The sequence below is a fragment of the Aethina tumida genome, chromosome 3 (assembly GCF_024364675.1).
Source record: "Aethina tumida isolate Nest 87 chromosome 3, icAetTumi1.1, whole genome shotgun sequence".
In the NCBI taxonomy this organism is placed as follows: domain Eukaryota; kingdom Metazoa; phylum Arthropoda; class Insecta; order Coleoptera; family Nitidulidae; genus Aethina; species Aethina tumida.
The window spans coordinates 30,273,896-30,294,687 of record NC_065437.1 but is presented as its reverse complement, the minus strand read 5'-3'; the positions used below and the strand labels follow the sequence as shown (position 1 = coordinate 30,294,687).

At 27.3% G+C, this 20,792-nt stretch overlaps 1 protein-coding gene across 3 annotated transcripts in view; it reads left to right on the top strand.

Annotated features, from left to right (window-relative positions):
• The first annotated feature begins 401 nt into the window (after positions 1-401).
• Positions 402-20,792, top strand: part of LOC109600751 (furin-like protease 2) — a 323,673-nt gene continuing 303,282 nt past the window's right edge. For all 3 annotated transcript variants that reach the window (XM_049965263.1, XM_049965262.1, XM_049965261.1), the window contains exon 1: positions 402-679. The gene's annotated coding sequence lies outside the window, so the exon portion shown is untranslated. The remainder of the gene's footprint in view (positions 680-20,792) is intronic.

Sequence of the window (20,792 nt, the reverse complement as noted above, 5' to 3'; positions counted from 1 at the left end):
TCATATTCAGACCGCAAACGAAACTGGACCTTAGGGTGGTAATGCCATTCTGCAGCCGACTGTACATAACCCATCAGAAGCATAACTTTCGGAAAGTTTCTTTCTCTACAGCTTCATAATAAAGTTACATTAAAGTTACCCCTCTTATAGTGGGTGTCATGTAGTTAATTTTTACTTTTTCAAAAACTACGCAATCAACGAAAACAAAACGCCGAATCGTCGAGAAAACTAAAGCTCTCCTGTACGTCCCGATTAATCAACGAAGCCCACGGAGGGCCGTATGAAAAACTTATGAATTATTGATTGCGATCCGAAATGTGCGGGACGTTCAGCGCCATCTCGCGACCGTCCGTCGACAACGGTACGTCCACAACAAAATCACACCGCTCACATTGGCAGTTCGCAGCTGACTGTCTGCCGCGATTGTTTTGAGCGAACTCTGTCCCATTCTTCCTGTCAATCTGTGCGATGTTTTCGTGAACCGAATCCGGAACAGTACGGCAGTTTCAGGTTCTCGCACGGACCGCCAATCGTTTTCCTCACATGTCGGTGCAGTAAAATATGCTACAGGTAGTTTTGTGTTTGAAATTGTGCTCGAAGTGTACGCAGCGATCCGCTGGAAAGTGTATTATAGAAAGTGGGTTTGCCGTTTGTCCATTTCGCAAGCAATTGTGTTTCGGTAAGTTTTGTCTGTTATCTCCGTGCATTTCTTCTTTCCGGCACGTCTTCACGGACGCATCACGGATGCGGGCTTTCAATTTTATCGAGGCGTGTGCGTGATGCATGTGCACGGTCTTGAGACATTGAAAACGAAAATCCGATTTGAAATTCCTGCAATTACAATAACTAGGATAAGGGAAAGTCAAAATGCAAGGACAACCGTTTTGAAATTGCAAGTTGTGCGGATCCAGTGGTTGCGTACACACGCCGAATGGTTTTATCGAATAAACTGCACGCGGTTTATTCGATCAGAAGAAACACGCTTTTTTATTCATCGATTTTTTACGATAGTTCGCACGTGCACGTTGTGTCGTTTGCCACTGGTCCGATGGGTGTACTGTAAATAGCGGCGGACCGCATGTATTTCCTGCTGCCTTGCGCTAATCCTGACCTACTCAACGAAACGCTTTCGGAGCGTTCAAAATTCGCTCCTGCACCGTCGCCTGGGCGTATCGTGAATAATTTAGGATTTTGTCTCTTTGTCGAGAACATTAATGGTTATGTTTACTATACGCTGTTGTTTCCGGATAAATTTATAAAGATTTTCCTTATTCGAACATAATGTTTTGGTATACAGTGGCGCACGTCACATAATCTATTGTATACGCTAAGATACAAAAAATATATCGTTTAAACATTAAATTTGGTAAACTTTTTTATAATTACAAAATGAAATTTGGGTCATGTGACTTGTTTAATGTATGAGTGAATATTGTTATACAAAGTGTTTTCTATAAGAGACAACTTTAATGTATCTTTGATTTTGACCTGTTTAATTAAATTTCATAAAGAAAATTTGACAAACTTTGAGAAATAATTGAAAATGTGTCAAATATCGTTTATAGTAAAACCTACAAGAAATTAATATCTATTATTCTATCTATATTTCGTTTCCCCTTTTTGTTGCATTTTTGTTTTTTGGGAAAGAAAAAATAAAATTTACGATATTATTAAAAGCTTTTTAAAATTTTTGGCAAACATCATCGAAAATTTTGGTACAACTGATAAGAAATGTCGATTGGAAAATATCGAAATATTATAGAGAATAATTAATTTTCAATTTAAAAAATCCTGTTTTTTATGTTCTTCTTTAAACTTTTTGTTTTTTTTTCCAAATTTGTAAATATTTTAATAGTAATAATATTTTCAAATATTTATAAATTTATTTTAAATATCGTTAGTTATACAGTTCAAATTCATAAAAATTTCAAGGAAAAACCTGAAAAATCTCTCCTATTTTGATTTTTTTCAATTGACCACGCCTAAAAAACATTAAAAAAAATATATGAAAAAATATTGATTTTTTTATTTTGTGAGATAAAATGTGACACCTCAATTTAATTAAAATTGTTAAATTGACAATAAATCATAAAAAATTGAAAAAGTGCATTATGGACAAATTTTACAAAGACTAGTCTTTCAACAAAAATTTTTTCATGAACAATTTCAAGATAAAACGTCAAAAATTGGCATTTTTTAAAATTTAATATTATATATAAAAGCTTGGAGCTTTTTAAAATATTTTTTTATTAGTTATTTCAAAAGTTTTTATATTGCTGATAATTCTTAATTTTAAAATCTTCTACTTTTATGAAACCTTTGAAATTCTTATTGGTCAGAATTTAAAATTTCATAAGTTTACTGTTGTTCCAAAACAGTAATTATGTTTGAAGAGTATCATGTATCAATCTGTAACTAGTCATATTTATTTATGAAATTTTATAATTATTACTAGTTGTTGATATTTAGTTTATTTATATAGATTCTCTTTTAAGACTTTAATTTTCCGAAAATGATTTGTATTTTTGTTGGGGTATATATACAATGTGGCTCACTTGAAAGCAATTGTAAAAAGGACGTGAATATGTACGTTCCTCGGCCCATATTATTTCTCAAAAATATTGGAATGTCCTGTTTCAATGTATATGTACTTATATGAATGAATCTAATCTAATGAATAAATTATAACTTATTTATTAGAAATTTATAGAGATCGGTAAAAGGTATGGGTATGAAATATTTTCTTTACCGATTTCAACAGATGTGAATGGAACACCCTGTATATTGTTAAATTTTTAATTTAAACATGTAATTTCAAATAAAATGGCTATACTCTATCCTATACCTAAACTTAATTGTTCTTGAGTTATTAATTTTTTTGTCTAAAATTTTGATAAATAGGATCTATCATTATTGTTTTTCTAAAAGCATCAATAATTTTGTTATTTTCAATGGAACACTATGTAAGTTTTATTTGTATATGTATTTTCTATACATAAAATGATAATTAACTGAGAATATATCAAAAATTTAACGTAATTTTGTGAAATATAAGACAAATGACAACCACGGTTCACCACTGTCAGTACACATAGAAAAATGAGCGGTTTTTGTTTAATTTAGTTAATTTGTTATTATTTAATTGAATGTGTTTAACTGTATCAAATTTTTTGTAACTTGTACCTGATTTATTGTAAGATGTATATAAAATTTAAAGGTAAAACACAGATATTTTGTTACATATTATACATTTCGTTTCTGCTTGTTTTCACTCCCACGAAGCTGACAAGAAATTCTCTTTATGCATACTTTAATTGAAAACAATTAAAATTAATAAAAACAATTAAACTTTACATATAAAACTTTTTAAATTAAATTTGATAAATTTTCAAGTTTTACATCTTAAAGGGCAAAGTTGATTATACATCTGAGTTAACAAATAGACTCATCAAAAACACATCAAATCTCTATAGAGTATGTAAGGCAGATATCAATTTAATTTTTAAAAATTTGTTAATATTAAAGGCTTACGGTTAACGAAATTTGTATTTGAAATGGGTAACCAGTAATAAAAAATCACATTTATAAACGCCTAAGTTTGATTTTAAGTAAATAAATCGTGAAATAAAGTGACATAAATATTTTTGAAAATCAAATTAGTGACCTAACGCATTAATTATCACAATTAGCGTAATTCTTAGTACCAACAAAACTCATTATTTGAATCTTGTTTAGTACACGATGTTCACTAATAACACGTCCAAATTATACACTTTTAAAGATTAAAACAAATTTTTAATTAATTGTGGAATCTCGGCTATTCCCAAATTTTTATTACATTTTTTCTTTGATTTATATATTGCGTCACTATACAACATAATTTAATTTAAAGTGAAGTAGGTTGAAGTTTGTCACGAATATATTAATATGTGGTAGTTTTGTGGAATTTTCTATGTATTAATTTTAAAGGATGTTAAATTTAAAAGACCGGTTTATGAATAATAAAATAGATTATTTTCTTTTACATGTAAAATAAATAAATATGTAAAAAATATTTTATTATCTTATAATCCTTTTTAATATTTGAGCATATAATATATGTAAATATATTTTCTACATTTATCCAATCAATATTCACTAGCCAATTTTTAATTAAATTAATAAAGTTTTAAAGATGTGTTGTAAATCTTAACTGTATAATTGAATCTTATTTAGTACGTTTTATAAAATGGGCAACTTTTTAAATTTAAATAGATTATTTATTATCATAATTTATAAAATTTTATTTCTTTATTTACGTTTAAAAAGTAATATAACTATATTTATTTAACATATATATATCGGTCGAGGCCTAATTATAATGTTATTTAATATGCATTAAATATTATAATTATTATTTTAACATACGTATTCATATTGCATTTTTGCGTGTTTTTAGGACTAATATAAACAAATTAGTTTTTAAAACTTTTGATGTGTAATACATGTTTTATTAACTAAACGACAACGATGCATCCAGAAGTAAGTATTGACTTCTATTTCGTTCGAGTATTTTTGTTCAAATTTCAAGGTGAGCAATTTGTTTATCTGGTCGGTTGACTTCTCTTTTTATGGTATATTTAAAGTAGTAATAATAGGGAAAATATTAATATTCACTTCATTTATGCAAAAATAGCTGTTATATACAAATACAGTAATAACAGCAATGATATTTAACAACAAAATAGTAAAGTCAAAGAAAACGAAAAAAGTCAATCAATATATTAAATATGTATAAGTTTTTTTGTTGTGGGTATTTGAGTTTTAAATTAAAACATTTAATCCACTACATTTTTTAAAATTGACCTCAATCTATAACGAGTGGCATTACATTGCATGTTTTATTAATAATTCAAATTCAATCAATCCATTCCTTTGTGATCCAGGTAAAGTTGGGCGACACTGCCATTGATAAATCTAAAATCTTTTTTATTATTGTTATTTATTCAATGGCGTACCGATTGTTACAATTTGAAGTGAACATTGTGTTATCAAGCGCAGCAGCGGATGTTCCGAAATTAAAATCGGTGATTTAAACCTCATTTTGTATTGCCCGTATTTCCAGATATTTTGAAACAACATTAAATGGTAACGCAATCGTATTTACATGTTTTAATAAATACGCTATTTATTTTGTTTTTAATATTTAATATTGTTTTTATATTATTAAACCTAATTATTTGTTATTTAATCAAATAATTTTAGGTACGGTATAAAATTAATGTTCACATGATAGTTTTGTTGCCATATAAACTAAACAAAATATGGAATAAACAAAATAACGAAGTTAATTTCCTGTATGAAAAATAAATTTAAATAAAATAGAAACCGTAGAAACTTCATTGCTCGTTCAATTATTATACATACGCAGTATGAAATATTAAATTGTAATATTTTGCAGAAACAATTAGTAATAACAAACTATATTAATGGAAATTTCTTCTCCTCATAGGAAGTTTTATTTAAATTAAATATTTTATTTCTTTTTAATTAAATGGTTAATTTTAATTACTGAGTTTACTATAAATTTTATGTATTTAATATTTTTTTTAGTTCAATAGTTTAAAATGTTTTAAATTTTATAAATTATTGAGTTTACTTATTTTCAAACTTTAGATTATTTTAAATTCAAAAAAACTGAATTAGTTTTTAATTTTAAATTTAATTGTTTGATTTTTTTTTTAATATAGTAATGATTAGTATTATTTTAATATATTCAATTTTATATATTTGATCAGTTTTTCATTCACTTTCTTCTTTTTTTCTTTTAATTTAACAGTTTCCTTTTGATTTTTTAAGTTTGATATTTTAAATTTTGTAAATGTAATATAAAAATTCTATTATTTTTTAAATTGAAATGGTTGTAATTAATCTATTAAACTTTAAATTTATAAAATTTGAATTATTAAATTTTATAAATTCAAATAAACAAGTTCATTTTTTTAAATTCAATTCAACAATTTTATTATTTTTTAAATTAACAGTTTCTTTTTAAATTTTTAAGCTTAATAGTTTATTTTTTATAAAATCTATAATTCTATTTATTTATTTTTAATTAAATTGAATATTTTTAATTATTTATTAAATAATAAATTTAAATAAATTAATTTAGGTAAATTTATTTATTTTATTTTTAATATTATGTAATATTTTACATTCTATAAATTTAAATTAATTATTTTACTTATTTTAGACTGTCATTATTAATTATTTATGTTTAATTTTTATAATTTTATAAATTTAACTTATCCATATTATATATTTAATTTTTTTTTATTTTAATCGTTTATTTTTAATTTTTTAAACTAAATATCTTAAAATTAATAAATTTATAATAACAATTTTAATTGGTTATTCTTTTTTTTTTATTGGGTCAAAGAGGGGAAAATCTACAAGACACCTTCTGGTGGAAGTCGAAGGCAGTGTCGGACTAACCGACTAAAAACCCCTCTCCGGAATTGGTTATTCTATTTTAAATTTTATAAATCTAAATTAACAATTTTACTTAAAATTAAATTAATTGTTCTTTTTTATTATTATTTTTTTAATTTTTGATGAATTTTTCATTCACATTCGTTATTTGAATACATTTTTTAATATTTTTAATGGATAGCTCAATCAATTACAGCAGACTAAGATTGTGTAAAAAATTAAAATATTGTAATAAAAAATTACAAGAAGGCTGTTTATAGGATAAATTTCAATATTTTTCGTTCATATAAATTGTATAAATCGTTGAAAAATGACTTACTGATTTTCCCTCTAATTTCAATATTATCAAAAAGTCTAATTTTTGTTTTTTATTGTACAACGAGAATTTATTCGAGTGAACATTTGAAAGGAGTTCAATAAGGACACACTTCAAGGAATCGTTAAGTTTTTTAGACAATACAAATGCTATAAAAGTACAACGCAATAGGCATGCAATGATTCATTTAATTATCATTCACTCAAAGACATATTCATACTAGAATATTCAATTTTGACTTCCAGATTCTAATAAGACCATTAAGATTAATTTTTTCTTCAGTCATTTGCTTCTCAGTAAATATGGGTGGTCAAAGCGATCAACAAGGTTAAGTAATTTAAAAGCACCTGACTGAAATAAAAAGAAGATATCAAAACTTCAGGGACAAGGAAATGATGCAAACTGTCACTGGTTTCATACACGAGAAGATTCGAGTGATAGAAGTCGCAGAAGTCGAAGTTCTCTATACATAGCTTTAAACAGTTTCATATTAAAAAGTCAATGTCAAATAACAAATGATATTTTTCCTGTGAAATTACATACATACATTAATTTAAATTTCACCTTATTCCTTGATAACAGGACACAGTATTTTATATTTAGTTTGTCTTACTGGTTTTATAAGATACCATTTAATTCTACAATTAATTAACACTTGCATTTCAACTTATTGTGCAAAACATGTTGCGTGTGGTGATGATAAAACCGGTTTTCCCGTATTTATTTCACAAAACATTACAGCTTTAAAGAACTGGTAAGTACTTGCGGTACTAAAATTTTGTGTTCTCCAATATTTTTACAATTTTATAAATTTCATTTCAATCTTGTCCATACGTAATTGTTCAGACATACGGTTTGTCTCAGTTTCTAATTTAATCAGTCCGCAAATTATCACGTGCTCGAGATATAATCTTGCAAGTACCTACTTTTAAAACAGGTTAATGAATTTTATTTAAAATCCGCGGTACGCTTATAGACCTTGAATAACTGTACAGGTATAGGATGGAATACTGATGTTTCTCCGCAAATCTTGACCTTACCAGTTCCGTGAATATATTTAAATATTTAATGTCAACACACACACACATTAGCAAAATGTTTCTTATGCTTTGTTCCCAATTGATTATAGATCCGAGAAAGTTACTATAAATGGAAATTTACTCGTTCAAAAAAATGTTGTTTTTTTAAAGTGTTTTCCTCCAGTAACCTCTCATTAAGTACCTAAAACGACTTCGTCGTGTCGATAAAATTCGCCATTTAATTTACCACAGAATAACAGAAAATCGAACTTCCGCATGCGATAAATCGACGGTCCGAATATCGGCCGCAAGTTCCCTCATGTGTGTGACCTTATCACGGGGGCGTTTTCCTTAAATAAATATGAAACTTTTGTCCCTAACAGTGATAGAATGGCAAATGGTTCGGAAATATGACGTATATCCGGACGGATCGCATTTCCGGCTATTAGGTGTTTTGTTGTTTATTTATTTTTTGGCAAAATTGTTACATGTTTCCACTCCAATCAGCCATAACATCAGTTGTCAGGAAGTGTTTTTGCACCTGTTGTTGTTTTCGTCACAACTAATTTGACATTTCAAGAAATATTAAACTAAATGTTACTCCCATCGTGATAAAATCAAAGTCTAAATAACGAATTTATAAAGAAATCAAAAGTAACGCTTAATTTACATAAATTTGAATGCTACAAATGATATATTATACACAATCTCTACGAGATCGGTAGGGAAATTGACTTTAAAATATTTATGTTTGTAATTTAAAACATTTCACACTTACTTTTCAATGTAAATTAACGAGAACTGACAAAACTTTATCCACACACATTTCTCTTTAACCAAGGATGTTCGAAATGTTGACTTAGCATCTTACGAATAATATAACCCTCTTATCTAGGTAGTGTTAGTAGTGGTATTAATTGGGTCGTTACATTTCTGACTGTTCTATCAAGGTTAAGTAATTGAACAAGGTGTATTTGCATTTATACGACATGTTTTATCTGTGTTATTTCAACCCCAGTTGAGGTAACGAAATTAATTGTTCATTGGTGTTTTCCTTAAGAAAGTTCATTCACATTAAGTCATTTCAAAGTTGTATAATAACGTAAATTTTAATTATTCGTATCAAAGTAGCACTTGTTGTTTTTACTAATTATTAATTAACTGTTGCATGTAATACTATGAATATATTTATGAATTGGAGTTTCAATGAAATTAAATACATTAAGTTATAATATGTAATCATTACATACGTAAGTAAAAAGTGGGTAATTAAATTTTGATTTAAGTACCAGTGACCTTTACAATGTTATAAACATATTAATTACTTTGATGTATGAGGTAATAAGTAGAAAATGATTGCTGGGTAAAACTTTTTTAAACCTATTACTGAATACATCACAAAAATGTATTAGAAAAACTAAGTTATTTACAAGCTTTCTGTTATTGGGCAATTTATAAATTAACATAATCAGTCTTCGTTACTTTAATCCTGTCGCAATCAGTTATTTAATGGTTGATTTCGTCAATTATAAAGATCCCTTCAGAAACGCCTTTCACAAGAGTAATATGCTCGATTGAATCGAATTGGAAGTAAGCAAAATCGCGGCGTAAGGGTGTAATGAGGAGTAAGTCTCTTAGTACTTTAATTCATTAACTTTAATTGAAATGGAAGCACAAGCAATTTACTGAAGCTTATCTGGCAGTGTGGTCTCATACAATTAGAATTGGACCGTAATTTCTTGCATTGTTTTATCAAATTTGTTATAATTTATGTAAACCATGATTGTGCTGGTAAGTCCTTTCAACCAAAAACATACTTTTGGTTCGGCGGTAAATCAGTCAAGACTGTTGTCCAATTCAACCAAATAATGGTCTATCAATTCACAGATAACGGCACAGCGAAACATCAAAATTGTGCAGTGAAATGTTTATGTCTTTCTAATCAACAATTTGCATAGATTACTTCGATTCTGGAGAATAACCGCCTGTTATCTCTTCGACCATGTCCATGCCGTTTGATTGTAAATGCTTTATGAAAGGAATTAATCATTTGGCAATTTGTATGCGACAAAGAGAAATTGTTATACGGATATCACAACCGGATTATGCATATTGAATTTGTTGGCACAATTGATGTATTTCCAACAATCAACAACTCATTTTTATCCCTGTCCAAAAAAAAACTACTCTATTACCATCAAGTCACGGCACATAACTGGGGTAAATGGTGGGAGGCTGGGGGTTTAGGAGTGTGTTATTTGTAGCAGCAAACGTTGGCCGAGATGTATAGGTGCCTCGCGGAAAAAACAACTCCGGCATACATGCGTGACAGCGTAATTTATGGGCCGGATCAGTTTTAATGCCACGGGCTGTCCTTTCCGTAAACACACACGCAGGGTGGAGGGTTGTATGTGTGTGTATGTGTATGCGTGTGTGTGTTGTGGTTCGATTTAAATGAACAGCTGTGAACTTGTAGTGTTGCATTGTTACATTAATCACGGGGATCTGACTGCGCTTAAGGTGTTTCGGCTGCTCCAAATGTATTTGTATCCTGTTTTTGCAATTAATAAATCTTTGCAAATGCATTTTATGTCGTTGTCTCCCATAAATATTTATTGTTTTGAAAACAATATTAATTTTTTTTAATTAATCATATATTCAGGATCTTATCAGGCACTACTTAAACGTTCCCAGATTCTTTTTATAATTAAATATAGATTGATATAATATTTTATTATATGGGTACATTTTTACTTTCTATGTATGTGCAGTATTGGTCATAATACCTGGAATTTCTTATTTTTTTATATTTTCAAAATTTGAAAGGTAATATCAATATGATTAATATAATAAACATAACGTATACTATAATTATTATGTACTTTACTCACTCTGTATGGCACACCAAGAATTGTGTTGAAATTAAACTTTAAACCTGACCTAAATTTTAAACCTGAGTGTGTCAATACTATAACCTCATTAAAGTGGGTAAAGGCAGTTGTGCAATAAAATATAAAGATTTTGATAAAAGAGGTGTTAAGCAAGTGGAAATTTCCAAGAGAGAGAAAGCCCAACAGTATTTCGCGAATAATTTGGAAATATAGAGTCAGTAGCATAGTAGCATTTGGTAAATCTTCAGACAAACCACGAAAAAACACTCAACGTCAGGATAAAAAAATTGTGCATATTGCTGAGGTCGATCCATTCTTATCATCGGTCCAAATTTCTGCTGCTATGAACCAATCTGGGTCTTCTGGGATTTCTACTAGGCCTGTAGGTCGAAGACTTTCAGATTCTGGCTTAAAAAGTTGTAAACCAGCAACGAAAACGAAAGAAGAACATCGCAGCCAGAATGAAATTTGCCCAAGAACACATTGGGTAGACAGGAAACGACTGGAAAAGAATTGGTTAAAGTGACGACTCCAAGTTTAACCTGTTTAATAGCGATGGCATTGTTCATGTTCGACGTCCGAACGGTGTACGAATGAATACATAAAGCCAATTGTTAAACATGCAGGAGGGTCTGTGATTGTATGGAGGTGTCAGAGACGTCCCAAGTAACGGTGTAGAGTAGGATTTGTTTGAAAAATGCCTATAGGGTATATCTTTCGACATATCAATCCAAAATATACCTTAAAATTGGTTAACAATTTTTTAACGAAAAATCTAGAAGTAATGAAGTAGCCTGCACGACGTTCCGACCTTAACCCTATTGAGAATTTGTGGGAAATTCTTGAATGCAAAATCAGGGATACTAATATGCGAAATAAAGCCGATTTATTTGAAAAATTGTCTGGTTCTATGAATTAATTAGAATAGAGATAAATTGATAAATTGATTGAATCAATCTCACGACATGTGAATCAGTTATTAGTATTTCGTCCAGCTATATTTTTTTAATATAATATAAATAAATTGGTTCAAAAATAATAAAATAGTACGATGGTTTCTATATTACTAAAATTATTAACAATTTCAATATTCAACATTTTAACAATTTAAAATAAATTTTTCAGAAATTTGTATTATGACATGTATATACATATGTATATGTCCAGAGGTCACAATGTTTATTAAAACTATCTGTAGTTAAAATGGAATGGGACATTTGATTAGGGAAATTCTTATGAAATTCTATTTACATCTTCGGAATTACCATTTATAATACTGGAGGTTGTGGACCATATTTCAAAAACTTCCTGGAGAAAATATTACTAATAACAGTGGAAAATAATTTTATGTTTCATTGAGTCTGAAATAAAAAAAGTCTAAAAAGTTTATAAAACATGGAACATATAAGAGCAAATAAAATTTTTTATTTTACAACAAAATTTATGGTCTTAATTGAAATTAATTATTCTTATTAATTTTTAATGTGTAGCACGTTCCTATCTTTTTATTTTAAGAGATGCTGTCACGAATTTAATTTAAAAAAATTTAAATGTTATAAAAATTAAGAAATCTGATTTTTATAATGATTATTTATATATAGTATATTTATAAAATTATCTGCGAATATTGTTGTAATAATATAGACTAACACATTAATTGTCACAATCTGGAACTAAGAATTAAATAAATTGTGGGACGTAATTCTTTCTAAGTCCAGAAGATTCTTGTTATTTTTGACATTTTATAATGGGTTACCGGTAGTAATTTTATTATTATAGATGTTATATCAGTAAAACCGAAGTTGTCTTGAAAAACTCGTTAGAGCAGGTTAAAGGGAGCGGTTTTACACAAGATATAGATGATTATACAATTCCTACTTAACACTACTTTCTATATCACTAACCTGTACCAATGATCAGCTTCTTTGAGTTTTTTTTTTTTTTTAAAATAGGGTTTCAAGAAAGGGTGAAGTAGGTGGTGACTTAAGAGGGAAAGTCTCTAACAATGCTACTACTTCAACCAATGAGGTAAACTAAATATACTGATTAAATATCCTAACTTTATAATATACACATTAAGACAATTTTTCCCAAAACCCATTGTGGGTTTTATCGCTCGGCAAGACATTTAAAATAAAGTTAAAATAAAATTAATAGATAAAAAGAGATAAAGGTAAAAGTAAAAATTTTACCACTATTTTACGATTAATATATTTAAGATTTAAGAATTTTCAATGGTCACATAAAAATTTAAAAATCTTTAAGAACATAATATTCAACGTGTTGGTCCAAAAGATTTATAACCATTTGATGAGAAAATATGAAAATATATAAGAAGAATTTCGACGATATATTGCAGGGAAAAATACATTTTCCCAATTTTATGATTATAAATAAATAATAAATAAATATTGGATAGCAACTGAACAAAATAGACAACAATTTTTTTACAATTATAGAGTTTACAAACATGAAATTTGCAATGCACCTACTGCATATGAAACTTGAAACTAGAACTTACTGTTAATTAGTCTCTAATTGGTTGTGAAATATTTTTACGTTCAATTATTTTTTTTAATTATTGGGTGCTTTGATATCAAAGTAATTTTAATCAACAGAAACATTATTTCACCTAGTTCATAATTAATTATTTATAATTAAAATATGCAAATGTGTCATGTGGTGTTTTATGAGTTTTTTGAGTGATTTCTGTGATTTGTGTAATTTTGACGGAGGATTACATGATTACGTAATTTAAACAAATTTCGGGTTGTTTTTTGATACCTTTTATAAGGTTAGTTTAGGAATTTATTTCATTATTCATATTATGTTAAACTATACTTAACTTTTCACGTAATCCGTTTATATTAAAAAGACTCTAATAAATACAATAAAATGACATATTTTTATACTATATGAATTTTATACAGTAATATTTCATTCAATATAATTTGGTTTAATTAATGTAGATGTAAATGAATTTTTTTTTATGTACAAACAAATTTTTAGTGTAAAGAGAACAGACCCGACCGCAGTTTTTGTTCGTCATTTCATCAATTTTAATGGTTACGTCGTGTGGTGTTTACCCTGAGTGATTTGTGTGTTTTGAATATTTGTATTTGCTAAAATCAAACCTCCTCCATTCCTTTCGCAAAAAATCTTGTTTTAACTTCTAATAGACAAATATTAATCAAAACATATGTGATAAGACTCTTCCTTCTACCTATCTCGTATGACATATAAAATAATTGATTTAAATTAATTGTATGTATGTGTATGTATTAATATAAATTTGTCATGTTTGAAAATATAATATTGATATTATATTTATATATTTAAAAATACAAATGATTTAAGTTGGTTTGGAGCGGTCACAATATTTTTAGTGTTCTCACAGTCCTCCAGATTCGTTCTCGGTTTTACGTTATTTTTCGATTTGTGTGACTTCAACGCAGGATTTCATGAAAATTTTAAAAAACACGGATATATATTGCTATGTTTTTGACAAGTCGATATTACTACTATTGTGCTAAACTACATATTCATATCCTTTAAGATTATGTAAGTATAACCGCAATGAACAGAATTATTATTATAAAAGTTAAGTTGTTCTAATTGGTGTAGTTAAAAGAAATTATATTTTTAGAGTGAAATTTACTTCAATGTAAATGAATATTATATAAAATGTGAAACGTCTCTAGTGGAATCTGTGATTGATCGAGGAGTCGGTTAGTGCATTTTTAACGGATTTTGATGAGGACAGGCGGGTTGACATTTTTTCTTTGCTTTTCATCAATATCTATGGATAAGTTGTGTGATGTCATATTTTTCCCTTGATTGAATTGTGTGATTTGAACTATGGATTAAAAACAAACTATCAAAATTCATTACATGAATTCGATTAAAAATTAAAATTTATATTTATTTGAATTATTAAAAATTATTATTTAATAAATTACTTGGGACTAATTAACAGCAAACTTAATTTCGTTTTGATTTGGGTTGCTTTGCTAACTTCATGTTCATTTAGAGTTCTAACCTGTTTTTTGAGGTATTATTTATTAAAATCAAGTTAAAATTAGTTTTCAAGACAATTTTATTTAAACCATACTACCCATGTAGTTAATGGAAAAACATATAATTTATTTACATGTTAATTATATTCTCGGTTGATTTGAGTAATGACCATTATTTATTTGTTAGGAACCATTGGATTCTAGATAAAATAAATTTTAGATGGAATCCATGTATTTATTATTAGTTGAGGCAAAATCCATACATCAATTGTTGTAATATATTGTTTATTATTAATTGCAAAAATCATGTCAATGGACATATATGTCTTTACTAGTGAAATACATTTGGAACATCATGCATTATTACAGAAGTAATTACTGCCAGAATGTTATATCCATTTGAATGTAGGTAGTGGTTACGGACCTGTCTGTCAATTATTCAATTCAGTTCCTAATTATTTCTATTTCACTTATTTTATTTAAATTTTATATTATTACATTAAGTATATGGTGATGATGATGCAAAACCTGTCTTAAGATAACTTTCAATATATATTTGCCGTAAAGCAACCGAATTTAATATCAGATTTATAACTAGTTGGCGATAAATCGGAAAATTTGTCCGTGTGACCTGCATTCCACAATAATAAATAGATGATTAGGTAAGCGCGTAATTTATTTCTAATGGGCGAAAGTCCGATAAGACCGAATTACGCTATAATTTACATATAAATATCCCGGAGTTTGCGGAACGCATCTCCGATGGCTTTTTAGCGTTTAATCGGGAATTTATTTTAAATTGGATTGCCATCGGACCTGATGCAACATTGTGAGTGCAGACAAAGTATTAAAATTAAAGTCCATTGCAACCTAAGAGATAATTATTGTTCTTTAATTTTATTAAAAAAACAAGTGACAATATTCAATGGTCACGACAAAGAGAAATACATTTATAGTTTAGTCTAATTACGCTTTACATAATAAAAACTTCATAAACCGATATGAGCCGAGTAAAATATAATAAAATTTACGTGTTCAATAAAATTGGCTGGCAGTTTGAAAGTATTGTTTGTTGGAAATTGGCATATGAAAATGTCCATTCGATATTAACCTGGGATGGTTTGCTCTGGAAAATACTGAAAACAAAACTATAGTAATTTCGAATGTGTTTGCTCGGATAATAAAAACTCATTTAAAAAGTAAATCAAAAATAAAGAATGGCAAAAAAATCGTATTGAACCGCTTCTGTCAACATTTGTGTTTAGTTTCCTAACAGAGTTGTTTGAGTTGGGCATTTTAATGAAATATTCATTGTGTGGCATTTGGCTGTTGTATAACTTCGCTGATTATGAATAAACTTAAAATAGGGACACAGATTTTAATTGGATTTAACTTTTACAATTTATTTGTTTCAATGTATTTTCAAACATAAGCAGTCAATGAGCAAAATGCTTATGACTTTCTTAGACAGAAATCCTTCTAATTTTGTTCGATGAACGGTGTCGTTTAAAAGGAACAACTTTCGAAGATTGGACTCCACAAACTTTTAAATTACCCTCCCAAATCATATTGTACATTGTTGTGTTCTTCCCCTATTGTGTTCCGTTCTTTGATAATTTGTAATTAAATCTTAAAGCATGCGTTTTTTTTTAACTCTGTGACTACAAACATTTTATCTTTCCTCATTATTCTCATTACATTTTATTTTTATCTTTCTCCCGCACGCTGTTTTATTAAAAATTCCACCGGAAAGATACTGAAATTAAATATAATATTTCATAATTCGTTCAATTTTATTGTACGGAGCAGGATAAATTATTTGAATAACAAAGCCAATAATATAATTTAATTTGCATTTTAATGGTGAACTACATATCAGTTTTATGGCAAAACGCAAACCTGCATAAATCATCGATTAATTTTTATTTATTAGTTATTTGAAATTTGGAACCTTTCCATGTTACTTACAATATAATTCCACTTGTTTTGAATGACATATATAAGTACACATGCAAAATTGAAATAGAAAATGTAAATACCTTAACTAAATAATTGCATCCAAGGACTTGCAAACTACTTCCAAAAACAGGCACATTTAAATTAATTTTGCATATAATGAATAATTCTAGTAAATTAATTAATTGGGTATTGCTCGAATTTTCTTTTTTATATCTGATATCTGGGACACAACCTTCAGATTTTTGCATGGCTGCTTTCCATAATGATCCGTTCATTATTGGATACTAATGAACAGTTGCACTGTTGCATTTCATTCATAATCGGAAGCTGTGAAACGTGTTTACATAACTTTCTTTGAAAAAGAATTAATTGTCAGAATCAAATTGTCAATTTTATTCAATAATAATAATTATGTAATTATATAATAATAAAACAATTATATTTTAAAGTAAAGAGCCGCTTCATAAATTTCTGAGTAATCTATTTAATCATTATAAAAAAAGCTTCAAGCTTTTAATAAGTGAATTGAATAATATTGTGTTTTTAGTGATTTTTGTTTATACCACAAAAGAATACCATGGTGAGCAATTAGGTGCAATTGAAGGTGCAAAAAATTTTTTTGTCACCTTCAATAGGAAGCAAACAAGCGGGAGTAAAATCTTGGCATTAAATTGAATGTATAAATTTAATGTAGCTTTTACAATAAACTAAGTTGCAAATGATGGTCAAAATTTGGGAATAGGTAGAACACTTCCACCAACACACCGATAATAACAAAAAATTTAAATATTTTATTTTGAGGTGTCTCCTCAACCTCTCGATTTTAAAATTATTTTTGTTTTCATATATTACCTTAACTTTTGGTTCAATCATATCTAAATTTGTAGTGTAGGTTCTGAGGGTTTTCCTATTTTTTCGGTACTGAATATTTTTTCAAACTATTAATCTTTTCATATTCTTTACGTTATTTCTGAGTGTCTCAGTCGTGTTTGAGATGTTTTAGTTTTAATGTTTGAAAAATTATAAATGTAAATAAATAATTTTTATACAATACAAAATCCAATAGGTCAGTTACAATGAAATAACCATAGATTGTATTTGTGATTAAACTAGTTTATATTTTTTGTATTCGTGTTGTATGAAATTAAATTGTTCCTCAAACATTAAAATTGAAATATTTCAAAAACTACTGTAATAATCAAACATTAATCAAGAGTGAATTTTTCTTTTAAATTCTACAAACCCTATGAAAAGCTTAACATAAAAATTAATATTCTCCATTATTGGACGTGTTAAATTTTGAACATCTATTTTAGAAACTCTAATCCATCCAATGTCCAGTGGCCAATAAGTATTGTAGGTTTTTAACACTTAATTCATTGTGAGATTACTCTCCAATTTGTGATTTATTACAAAGGTCCAACAATTATAACTATCAAACATGTATTTATTAACAGTTTATATATCCACGTTTGTATTAAGGTGTTGCATATCTGAACGGCCTGTATTTTTAAATTATCTAATTATTTTCCCATTTACTAATTAGTTTAGGTCCGTCGCATTTGATTATTAACGTTAATGCGTAATTAAATAATACAGATAAATGAATGTTTTATAATTTCCTACCTTAAATTTCTCTCACACGTCGAACGACATTAGCATATTGTATTAATTTATCAAATGCAAATTGCATTTCATAAGGAGATCTATGAGAAACTGACTGATTGACGCAAGTGTTTTAGTGTGGGCCTAATTAACTCAGAGTCATAATACAGATAAAACGGTTAATGTGCGAAAGGTTGCTTTGAATATTCATAAGTTTAATTGATGATTTCCTCCTATTTTATACAAAAGGAATTCCATTAAATATTGAAAGTGGAAAAATAACTTAGCGATTGATTAATTATTAAAGTAAGCATTCTCGTGCAATTGTAGATTTTTATTGATTGCACAACTTGCAGTGCTTCCGTGTGATATAGTTTTTTAATCGCAAAATCCGAATTGCTAATTTGGAAAGCACGTAGTGATTCAGACATGGCCGAGCCCTGACATTTTAGAGCTTCAATGTAAAGGACTCATTTGAAATTTATATCATCTTTATGAATGCATGACTATTTAATTAGTCCTCAAATTTATTAACATGTAAGTACACCAGAAAGTCATAATAAAATCTAGCAACTTGTGGTTTACGACTGGCTGAACTCGAAACCGACAAAACCTTCGCTCCGATCCATCTATAATTTTATACACCACCGTAACAACTCTCCGAGTAATTAATTTCGTATATAAATAAGTTTAGAGCCTCGATACTAGTTTAATATGCAGTACATTATCTGGGACACGGGACTTTAATTAAAATGAAATAATAAAGGGGAACGGATTAGGTCTCGATCGCTTAAGAAAATTAATTAATAAATTTGTGTTTGGCCGTTTATTTAAAGGGGACCAATTTGTAGTCTACACGGCTGCAATCGACATGCAATACATCGGGATTAAGTTTGTAAATTAGGCCTGTGTCATATGGAAAAGTTAATTTTAATGTTTTAATTTATGATAGACGTTAATTAAATGAAATTTACAGAATTTATTTGTTTGTTGCTGATTTATTGTTTATTTATTTTTGTTTATAGTTTTCAATAATTTTATGTAAACAACTGTAATTGAATTTGTTTATTTAATAGTAATTGTAACCATTAAAATACGTTTTGAAAACCTGTTGAAAGACATGTGAAAGTATAATTTTCTTGTAAGAATGTGTAAATTAAAACGATTGAAATCATTATTTTTTGCATGTCTTCACTTGATAGAAGCTGTTTATATAGGTCACACAGTAGTAAAAGTTATTCTCTCATATTTTAATAACTAATATAAACTCATTATTTTAATTATTGGACATATTGGACATATTTATAAAAAATTCAAACCATATTAATTTTATTTTATGAAATAGTATCCTGCAACAAAAAAATCATCCTCAGTGATCCTCAAACTAACGTTGAAAGTTATATAATTCACAAATATAGTTTATAAACTTATTGTAGAAATTAATATTAAAAATAAAATTATAATTATAATTATTGTTTTCAAACTTATTGTGAATATTAACATTAAAAATCATAATCAATTAATCACCTTCAATGCAATAATTTATAATATTAAATTACCAAGAACTAAACGGTATTACTAATAAAGTTTTTAATGCATTGTAATATTATGATTTTGATTATGAAATTATTTTATTTTTATGATGTATCATCATCACTATTCAAATAAACATTGAAAGTTATATAAAATCACAATTATTGTTTTCAAACACCCAATATATACCTTTCAATGTAATAACTAATGATATCCAATTAGCAAGAACTAAATGATATTACTAATTAAGCTATTTATCTATTGTAGTGTTAATGATTTTAATTATGAATTTATTTTATTTTTGTGATTATTTAAAATGTTTTTTCATTTTCTATTCAAATTAATATTAAATATTTTATGAAAACAGAGTTATTGTTTATTTTAGTGTAGAAATTAATATTAAAAACAAAATGAAATCACAATTATTGTTTTGCAATTAATTGAAAAAAGTAACTTTAAAAAATTATGATCAAAATTAATTGATCACCTTTCAAAGCAATAAGTAATATTATTAAATTAGTAAAAACTAAATGGTATTACTAGTTAAGCTTTTTTTTATGCATTGTAACGTAATGATTTTGATAAGGATATAATTGCATATTTGTGATACATTTCTATTCTCTATTCAAATTAATATTAAAAGTCATATAAAATTACAATTATTGTTATAAAATTTATTGTAAAAATTAACATTAAAAGTCATAATTGAAATCAATGAATCACCTTTCTATGTAATAAATAACTGATAACTAAACGAAATTACTAATTGTATTGTAATAATTTTGATTATGATTTTTTTTTTATTTTACTTCATTTAGAATGTCTGTCTTTTCATTTTTTATTCAAATAAACAGAAAAAGCACAATTATTGTTTTAAAATTTATTCCAAAAATTAAATATTAAAAATCATAATCAAAACTAATTGACCACCTTTCAATGTAACAATAATGATATCCAATTAACAAGAATTAAAAAAAAGTAT